Raw genomic sequence first — 10,768 nt, 5'->3', positions numbered from 1 at the left:
CCTGAATGGCTGGTTTCACAGACCCTGATTTGTACTCATGGATGGGATTACCTTACCTAAAGTAACATTATATAGTCCAAGGTTAGTAAAAAAGGGGATCTGTAAAAATCAGTCGGAAGCAGTTTCAGCTGTTGAGAAACTAAGAATACATTTAAAGTTATCTAATCAAGAATCTGAGCAACAGCAAGGTTTACCCAAGCTACTGTACCACACTGTGGAAAACACATAAGGCTGGTTTCATTGACCTTGGATTGCACTAATCTTGGACTACTTTATAGCAGGAAGTCCAAGATTAGTGGTTATCAGAAGCTTCAAACCATCCTATAATCTCAAAATACCTGTAGTTCAGGATAATTTATACCACCATGTTAACTACATGCCTAAATTCATGCATTCGTGCAACTAGCTACAGGGGATGGCTTAACTTACAATCTTTTCAGAGATAATATGCTATGGCTGTTGCACAATTTCCATTCAAATAAAACACAGCAAGGCTACTGAAAACACAATATGTATCAGTTTCAATGTAGTAACTGCACGTTTTCCCCCATAATGTAAGAAACTCATATGGTACATTTCTTGGAAGAAAACAACCGTTCAATTTACGTAGCTGATTAAACATTAAAGAACTCTATTATAATAATTCAACCAAAACGATTACATATTAGTCATTAACTGATGTCCATTGTGCCTTGTGGTAATATGTATATAAGGACATTTAGGCTGGGACCAAATCAAAACTCTGACACCCCGCTAATCGCACTTAACAAAACTAAGAAATAAGATACAAAAAAAAGAAAACGCTATTAAATACAGTTTTGTTAAGTGCGATTAGTGGGTTGTCAAAGTTTTGATTTGGTCCCAGCCTTAATCTGTAATGGTACTTGGTTACAATTATTGTAGTTCTAAATTAGTCTGAAATGAAACTTTTTCTGATTTGTTTGATTACTTTCGTTAGTATCTTAGGTAGCATCTCTTCTTTAAAGGGTATGGTATTTCTTCCACATATCCAAGATTAAAGAGCATGCAAGCATGAATGGTAATACTTCTACACATGATGGACAAAACTGAAGGATATACATTAAATGATCCCTATGCTTAATCAAAGCTCGTCCTGGAGAATAAAAACAAATGCGTGCCAACTAACTCAGACTCAGGGTGTTTTAACATCAGGCTCTTCTCCACAACCTATCATCATCACAGTTCAAAAGCTTATAACCCTGCAGGCCATTAGAACTGCATCATGACTTGAAAAAACATATCATAAGGTCATCAGCCTTTTATTTTATCATAGCTTTGATATAAGTAGACCACTCTGTTCAATACACATTTCAAAATGGAAAAAAGTGTTCTGTTGTGTGACGAAATACCATTTTTAAATTTCTGAAAGCAAAAGGGAGGGGTAAAAGAGTCATTGTGTGATGTGAAATGGTCATACTTGACCGAGATGATGAGGAGAAAAAAATGTCAAGGACTTGCTCCAGTACGAGAAAGATTTCATTCCGTCACATTTGTGTGTCTTTATTTTCAGTTCCTAATATTTAAGGATTTTTTTTTGTATTAGTACAAAAATACAAAATGCGGTGGTTGGCAAGGTCACACATTCTCATTCTGTCCTCAGCTTGCTCCAGAAAAACTGAATGCACATGGTTAATGTAAATGGTTTGCTATGTTCCAGAAGAGGTAAATTAATGGTTCAATGCTGTGTGGGGTTCATAAAGGGAAATATTTTTGTTTCCTAACAGCAATCTTCTTTTCAATTTGCAAAACACACTCTGCTTAATCCTGCAAGGCTGCCTGTGGTTACTGATATAAATTTAAGAAGATAATTAGGCACACACAAGGGGGCTCTCTGCAGGACAGGAAGAGGGAAGCTACACTGGGTCCAGAGAGGAGACCATTTACAATCTCTCACTGCCCATCTCGCTGTTTGTAATATACTGCCACTTCCCGGGAGATTCACAGGTGTGATTTGAATTCTATCAGTTCATAAATGTTTAACTTTTTTTTAAAGGCCATTTTATCTTTTCACAGTGCGGTTAATTGAGGAGATGATTAGAGCATGCTGTTTAACTCTACAAGTCTGGTCTTTGTTACAAGCATCCTCAACAGAACATAGGACAGAAATTGACATTTCAGGCCATTTGTCAGATGTCCTTTCAATATTTTTACAACCTACAACTGCACCTGAATATCGATATTTCCTGGCTTTTCTGATTGAGGAAAAAAGCATGTCATGTGTTTTTCATACAATGTTGTTGCGTACATTATCCTGAAATGGTCTTAAACGGCTATTACTCATCATAAAAATGACTAAACACGACTACATTTTTACATTCTGAAAAACAGTTACTCAAAAGCCATTACACTTTCATGTCATCTCTTGGTCTGCTTTCTTGGAAAAGAAACACAAAGCAAGCACTTTAGCTTTCCTTTTGCAGGTCTGTCATTAATGATTCTGGATTTAAAACCATAATACTGAATTTCAGTGATTTCTTTACTAGAGAAAACTAATTTATAAAAACAACCTCTAAGCATGTACTTCAAGGACAACTTGTATGACTTTTTTATGAAAACCAGTCCGTACATACCCCATATTCTTAGAATAGTGATTATAATATTGTGCTACACACCTACCTGTAAATACTAAAGCATTTCAAAACAACACAACAGAGCAAGGTGCAAATGTGTCATCAATCACTATACTCTATAATAATCCTACAGACTAATTTCAGTGCTACCCCTGTGTTGGTTTTGAACTAGGCAGGGTCTGAGGCAAGGACATTTATCCTGCACCACACAGACTATATTGTAGCATTAGTAAAATCTAGAACAAGTTTGTTCCTGTCTTCTAAATCTAAAATAAACTGTGGCCCACATGACAACACGACCACACAGGACTTCAGTACAAAACAAGGTCTGGAAAGAATATGCCTGGTAAATTAACATCGCCCTTTTCACCCCCCCTCAGAACACTGGTTTGAAAACGAACTGATCTATAGGTATGCATCCATAAAGAGCAAAATATTATTTTACACATGTGTTACTCATAAAAGTTGCTCAACATTTGCTTTGTTATTTGCTTGCATTTATATTTCCCCTGAAAATCTTTCAAAAATTGGAAACTTTATCTGATCTAAATGCTATAAATTAGTCTTTTAACAAGAAAACGAAATCCATGGATCAGCTCCTATAAATATACATATTTAGTATTCAGCTCCAAGGACTCCTGAATGAAGTCAGTTGAAGTAAGCATGATTAAATGCTTTACTTGAAAATAAATCAGAAGGCTTTATTTAGTGCACCTTTTTAATTAAAGCAATATGCTTGCTGAGTTTTAATTATTTTTTATTTAATATCACTGTTGTTATTTTTTGACCGCTGCCATTGTTGTTCCCTTTTGAATTACTGATTGGTTAAACTACATATAATGTGATTAGAATGGTGAAGAGCCCCCAGCACTTCAATGTGAATATTTAAACCCTGCCCCACTTATTAAATGAAGAAGTGGGGCTCTATAAGCTAACTTATGCTTTTACTTATCTAACTGAGGGTGGAGAGATCTAAGCCACTGGAGATCAACTGTAAAACACCAAACTTCAGGCAATTTTAATTTATTGAGGCCTGCAGCATTGCAGGTTGAATTTTAATAACCGGATGATCTCAAAAAGGATCTTAGTTTACAATTTATTTTTAACTCTTAAAACATTAATTACTGCAAATTGCTCAGATATATATCATGAAATACTAAACATTGTCTCTACTGCGGCTCGGCAATAGCCAAATCCTGAAATTGAAAAAAGGAGTCGACTTCATCAGTGTTTTAACACATTCCAGCTCTTAAGCAGAGGTACCGTTTCAAAGGTATTTTAATATTTCTTTGCCAGCAAATAGTAGATACAGTTGATCCATAAAATATATATGTTACTGACTTCATAATACTTTAAACAACCACAAATGGAAACCACAATACATTTTTTTTATTTATTTTATTTTTTTATCACAGGGGATGTTTAAGAAGCAAGTGCTACATACCTACCTGTAAACAAATACCATCTGCGATTATTGTATCACACAGTATCAGCTTGCTTTGTCTCAGTATTTTCTGTACTTACATGACAGTACATTCATTTAACGTTGAAAATGTAAATGCTGAAAAATAACGTGAAGTGCTATATTGCTATTTTTTTCTTGTTTCACCTATTTTTACCTATAACTATAAACAGTATGATGTACTAACTATAAGGAAAAGTAGGAAAGGCTTACACTTTTATTCATGGTCTTGTATGTTATGCTTGAATTAGCGCTCGCAAGTAAATAGGCTTTTTAAATTAGATGTGGCTAATATTACAGAAACTATATACACAGCAACCAAAAGACAGCCAGTTGTTAGAAATTGTGCTAATCGATTTGTGAAATTGTTGAAGTCAAGGAAACCTTTTAATAATTTTAATAATATAAGCGTGAACATTTACTTATAATTACAACATTAAATTAAAAGACGATTGTATGTACGTGCAATGTATTCCCTCTTATCACATTATTTATTTTATTTTTTTAATCTGGCATTATTATTTTTTTAAAGTGTAGCAATTTCTAGTGGTATATATATATATATATATATATATATATATATATATATATATATTTTTTATTTTAATTTTTTAATATTTTTTTTAAATAAAGGAGTAGTCTAAATTAATAGTTTGGGGTTATATATATATATATATATATAAAAATGATTATAGGAAATTATAGGAAATGGCACATTTATTTTTTCCTCTACAGGTCAAAAAAAAAAAGCTGTTATTACTTTAAATTCAGTGCCAGGTTCAGTATCTTATAGATTTGTGATATTAGCATTAAAATGTTCTCCAAAAAACAGTAAAGTAAGGCATTACTGGGTTAACAAATTTGGTCAGGTACTACATACAAAATAATGATCTAGTACCACAATAAACATTAAAATTAGTAACAATAACCTACACCTAAGGTGTTGCTACAATGCGACAATGTCTGTAATTTGTCTTTCAATTTGTCTCTTTCATACTCTGTGCTCTATTTCCTACAGTGTATATGACGTGAACTTGCTTCATTGAACTTCACTCCCCAGCCTGTGTGTAATTTTCAGTCTCTTGGTTTTTTTTCTTCCTCTCATATCCTACCTCTACATTTCCGTTTCTGTTTGTCCTGTCACCTGTGCCCCTACCCGCCCCGCTCTCTCTCATTTCACTTTCTCGCAGTGCGACCACAGGGGCCGCATGCCCTGGCTCCCGATCACTGCTTTCTCAGTGTGGCACTTCCTCCCACATGCTGCACCCTCGCACTGTTTATCTCTCAGGAGGAAAGCGACTATAGATAACATCAGTGAAACTACATCAGTCTGGGAGCAGATGTCTACTTTAGCTGCACCATCTTAATTACCCTGCTGCAGCTTACCTACCAGAAGTCACTTGTTTTTTCTATATGCATATATATTTCAGTTGAGGAGTTATTGAATAAGAAAGCATGCCCAAACTTGCCCTGAACAGGCAGATTTTTTTTTCACTGTTATTTTTCCAGGAGACTGTCAGGAACAAAAAAAAGCTCCTCCCTTTGCTCCACAAACCCTCCACAACTGGGTGAGTTTTGATAAACTACCAGTTTTACTACATCACTGGAGCACTGTATGGTGAATCATTATGTTGCACAGAACTTTATTACACAAAACATTTTGTAATGAGATCTTGGCTATGAACAATATTGTGTAGCTTGTGAATTTACCATTACGAACAAAACAGGCCAATCAAAACAATTGACTTTCAGAGTAAGCTACAACTTAAATTAGTCTGACAAGAACATCTGTATTTTAATGAAAAACACCTTGGATTGTTTTTGATCTCTAACAACTAAAATACATATATTAAAATATAAACATTATTATTAAATATTAAGATTTTGTATTTTTAAAGTCACCCCCCTCTTACTGGTGTATTTTTCCTAATTACTCACACTCTCACAAAAAATAATTAAAAAGCAGCTAATATATAGCATATACATAAGAAATAGCATAAGAAACTTATTATGTAAACAGGCATTGCAGACAATCTTGCAACTAGGAACTTAATAGGAGATTTAGAGGTTGTCTAGTATGACAGCTTTATGTGAAGTCTTGAGCAACATTTTGCACTTTCTAACAAAAAGGATAACATATTACAAGTATGAAGTATTAAAAGTTATTGTGAATGTGTAGGCAGCTTACATAGTGGGCACTGAAAGGAAAACACAACCATTAGTTTAACATATTCTGTTTGAGAAAACTCCATGGAAAAGGGTCCTTGTTTTCCACCAAATCCACTCCTACATTTCTCCTTGCAACCACAAGTCCATCTCTCCATTCCTCCAGCTCCTGTTGATGCCCTCCTTTTACTTCATAGTTAATATTGCTCAGCCACGACAAGAGACAGACATGCAGGCCAACGAACCAGACAGTCTTATCTGCTGGAGCTCAAGTCAAATGCATAATAAATGCAACTAGTTTATAAATGCAAAACTGTATTAATTTCAGACTGACTATTCTAAGGGACGGGTGTTTATATTCTTCAACTGCTGTACTGGAAACAAATTTCAAAAATCTCAGCAGCATCAAAGATAGGGCACTAAAAGATTGTGAGAGTGATCCATCAGAGACTGCTGTACAGAGGTTAAATATATGGAGGACATTTCCTAAATGTGGCATGCCAGGATCTTCATGAGCACCAGTACTGGAACACATAATCAGGACTAATCTGGCTCCTGTGTTTAGATTTCTGCAGTTAGGTATTTTTGTACAGACACTCTTCTCGCTTGTTAACCCTAACCAAAAACACAAACACAAGCCTTCCGCCCATCTGTAGTTCGGTTCCAGGAAACTGAAAGGAGGGCGGATGCCACCCTCCTGTATCTTCTTTCTTCCGTTCACAACAACGTAAGGCAGCAGTTTTCCCCTGCCCAATTGAATTGAAATATGTTGATAACTTTGGTTTTAGGCCTGCTAAAAGTTTTCCGCAAAGCCACACCATAAGTTCCTGCTTTTGGTCGATCAGTGGCAATTTCCTTTTCAAGATAGGGTATTAAAAAAAAGGGTTCACTCCTCAAAAGGAGGCAAAGATCTGTCACAAACCTGTCATAAAACTGTTTGATCAAAATCTGGACATTTTCCATATTTGTATCAAAAGCGTAAATCCCTCAGGAAGTATGAAGGTGTAACAGGACGAGGAGCCCTGTACAGTTATTGTTTGTTTATTTTTAGAATGGCGTCTCCCCCTCCGCTCCTGTTGAGTTTGTTATTTTGCATTTGTTTTGTATTATGTTTTATTTATATGACGGCGAAGCGCTGTAGGTTTTGGTACTGTTTTGTATTTAGATATGACGGCGTAGCCGTGTGTTTGTTATTTTATTTAGTAGCGTGGATGGGTAGCCCCATCCACAGGAATTAAAAAAACCTAGTGCAGAAGGTGGCCATCTCCCGAATTAATTAAGTGATTAATTTGTTGCTAATCAGGAGATGGTCACCTGCATAAAAACCTGCAGCTCTCTGCACACGGGGTGGGTGTGTTAGGAGCGAGAGCGGAGAGAGCGAGAGGAGTGAGAGAGAAATGAAACAGAAACGAAACAGAAACTAAACGAAACTTTAAAAAATAGTAATACAGGAACAGTGAAGGCTACTGCCCAGCCTGACCTGTATTATTTAGTATTTTGTGTTGGTGATTGGTAAACTTTTATTTTACTCTGTGAGAACTGTGTTTTTAGTTTGAACTTTTTATTTTATTTTTGTATTATTTAAATAAAACGGTGCGCGCAGCGTCTTCTTTTGGAACTGCAGTACTTGCTTGGTGTCAGTGTTTCTCTTCCTGCTTCTGACCTGACGTCACCGCACAGCCACCCTGTCACAGAAGGGTCAACATATTACTATCCAGTCCTGTAGTTCTACACAAGGACACAGTAAAGTTTATGAATGTGAAACAATCAATGTTATATTAATGGCACATGTTAAAAAAAACTTTAATAAAAAGACACAGACAATTGTATTGATGGAGCGGCCATGAAATTGTTCCTTTGGATGTAGTCTGTGAGAATCAAACATTTTACTGGACAACACCACAATCATAAATTTCAGAAATGATAATATCATTAGAATTTATGATTAATAGAAACATAATAACACATAATAACTGGCTTGATTTTACACATACATTGTGTATGTCACACTTGATTATTTGTGTACATTAGAATAGAACAGAAGGATTTATAGCCAAGTTAGCCCTTAAAGAAACAAACAAATCAATGTTCTTAAGACACCAGACGTTAGCTGGAGGCCATCAAATGGAAATTATATGCTAAAGAGAAATTCTGTAATTGCAGCAAATTTCAGCATACACAGATCTTGGCAGGAGGGCACGCAGAAGAAAGTTCTATAGAAAGTGCCACATTTCCTTGATTCTGTTTGCAGGTCTGCATTTGTATTAAACATTAAGAATATTACTTGGACACAGCAAATAATGAAATACTTTAGTTATACATATTGATATTAAACATTAAACAATAAAATCAAAATTACCCCTCCGAAGACATGTAAGCCATAAAAATCGGTACTGTAACCTACAATGCCAACATTTGACACACAGCTACAGTCTGAAGGTTGTTTGAATAGCGGACTGGATATGGATTTACTGGCTTATTTTTGTTTGCTTTTTTGGCACCACTGTTGAATTCTGCAGTTACCTGTACCTGCTTAAGTATACTCAGGTGATCAGCTTTGAAAGACAAAGGTAAGTAAAGAGCAAGTAAACAGGTAGTTCACTAAGTTACAATTAAAGAGGCTAATTGTGATGTGAAGAACACAAAATATTGTATATTTTGGCTGGTGCTGAGTTCTGAGTCGAATTCTGTTGGGGAGAACAATCTGTAGGACCTCCAAACTGAACTTTCCGAACTCCGAACTGCTGGCTCACCCCTAAAGAGCAGAAATCACATTTACAAAATGTATTTAATAATGATTATATAGTGCAGATTTCAAACTGAAGCCCAGTTTTGAAAAACGGTTTGTTCACATTTACAAGATCTGAGCTACACAATTGTTTGTTAGGAGACAGGAGTCCGTGTTGTCCACTCGGAAATGTGATATGTTGTCAATATAAGATACTGTGGTTAAAGCAGCCCTTTATATTGCACCTGTCTTCTTGTATCCAATCTCCAAGGGAGGCACTGACTTTCAGAGAACAGAGAAAGCTTTTAAAAATCAATACTAACTCATGATTTATTGATCACTAAAAATTGTGCTCATTAGCCCCCAAGTGGTCTTCAAAGAAACATTTAGCAGATGAAGAAATGCCCTAAAACAATACTTAAAAAATGGAGACCAGAGCTTCGGATATTCTTTGAGGCTGGATATGTGACTGGCAGAAGAGATCCATTCTATCAATCCCATATGTCATGTACTGTATCTCCAAAGAGCAAAGTGAGGTTTTCAAAATAAAGGAAAAATAAATATGTTTTATACCTTTGCTAAATTTCAGCTTGTTTGCTTTTGACCAGCAGTATTTGGGAATTTGATCACACAAACCTTTACTGGTTTCAGGGAATTGAGTAAACAATTTATTTCACTTAAGATAACAGACTGTGGAATCATCTTTGACCAGCAAAACAAAAGTGTGATCCCATTACTGTTTTTTTTTTTTCTTTTAAAAGCCTTACATGACATATCCTTCCAGCATTTGTACTATCTTGAGGAATAAAAACGAGTGACTGTAAAATGAGTATGCTTAACTGTGAAAGCACTATCCACAATCTCTGCTATGTTTTGATCTTTTGTAAAGCATGTGTTTGTACATGTTTTTCATAGCATGAAAAATACATTTAAGCACATTTTGTGTTTATTCTACAGAATAATTTGTCTCGATTAAGAGGATATAAAGTGTGTTGCCTATGTGTATCAGATGTGTGCATACACAGAGCACATTTTTTTCTGCTATGGAGATTTTTAATTGCCTCCAGGCCAGTTCTCTAAGATCCTCACTACACATGCCAATCTTCCATTCTGACCAGCAAGCTTCAAACAGAAAAAAGGTCCATGATAATTGTCCTAATGTCTCCTTCATTTGGAGGGCAACGTTGCTGTCCCATTATCGTTACCACCGTGTACATGCACTGTATGTCATTGTGGATAAGAAGCAGACCATATTGTAGCTGTTCGTTATTTGTGCAACTGAAAAAAAAATTATGGTGTGTTAATAATAGACTGTTTTCTAAAGTTTGGTTTGATGAATTTGTCAAAGGATAGATCATCAATGTATTATATTTACAAATCTAAAATCTTTTTTTTCACCCTGGATTTCTGCCTTATTATCTTTCATCGTCCTTCTATACATTCTCCAGAAATATTATCCAGAAAAGAATGAGATTCGTGAACACAAATCAGTTTTAGTTTAGCATTCTTGAATTTTGCATTGCATTTTCCTTTCAAGGTTTAACGTTAAGCAAAGCACCCACACACACACACACACACACACACACATACACACACACAAATGCAATTAACATAAAACTAAAAGCTGTTGCAGTTATTGTTTTACTGGGTACGTCATGTATATCCATGCCAACCCCCTTTAGTGCAGTGTGCATGCTGAAAATGTTAAAAATAATGACTCCTATATCCTAAAAGGCCAGTAGCTTTCTCTTTAATATGGGTTAAAGGGATTCCAAGCATTCTGTAATGGCATCTGTGGAAATGTTGACATCTGCCGACAAT

The sequence above is a fragment of the Acipenser ruthenus genome, chromosome 15 (assembly GCF_902713425.1).
Source record: "Acipenser ruthenus chromosome 15, fAciRut3.2 maternal haplotype, whole genome shotgun sequence".
NCBI lineage: Eukaryota > Metazoa > Chordata > Actinopteri > Acipenseriformes > Acipenseridae > Acipenser > Acipenser ruthenus.
This window is presented reverse-complemented; position numbering follows the sequence as displayed.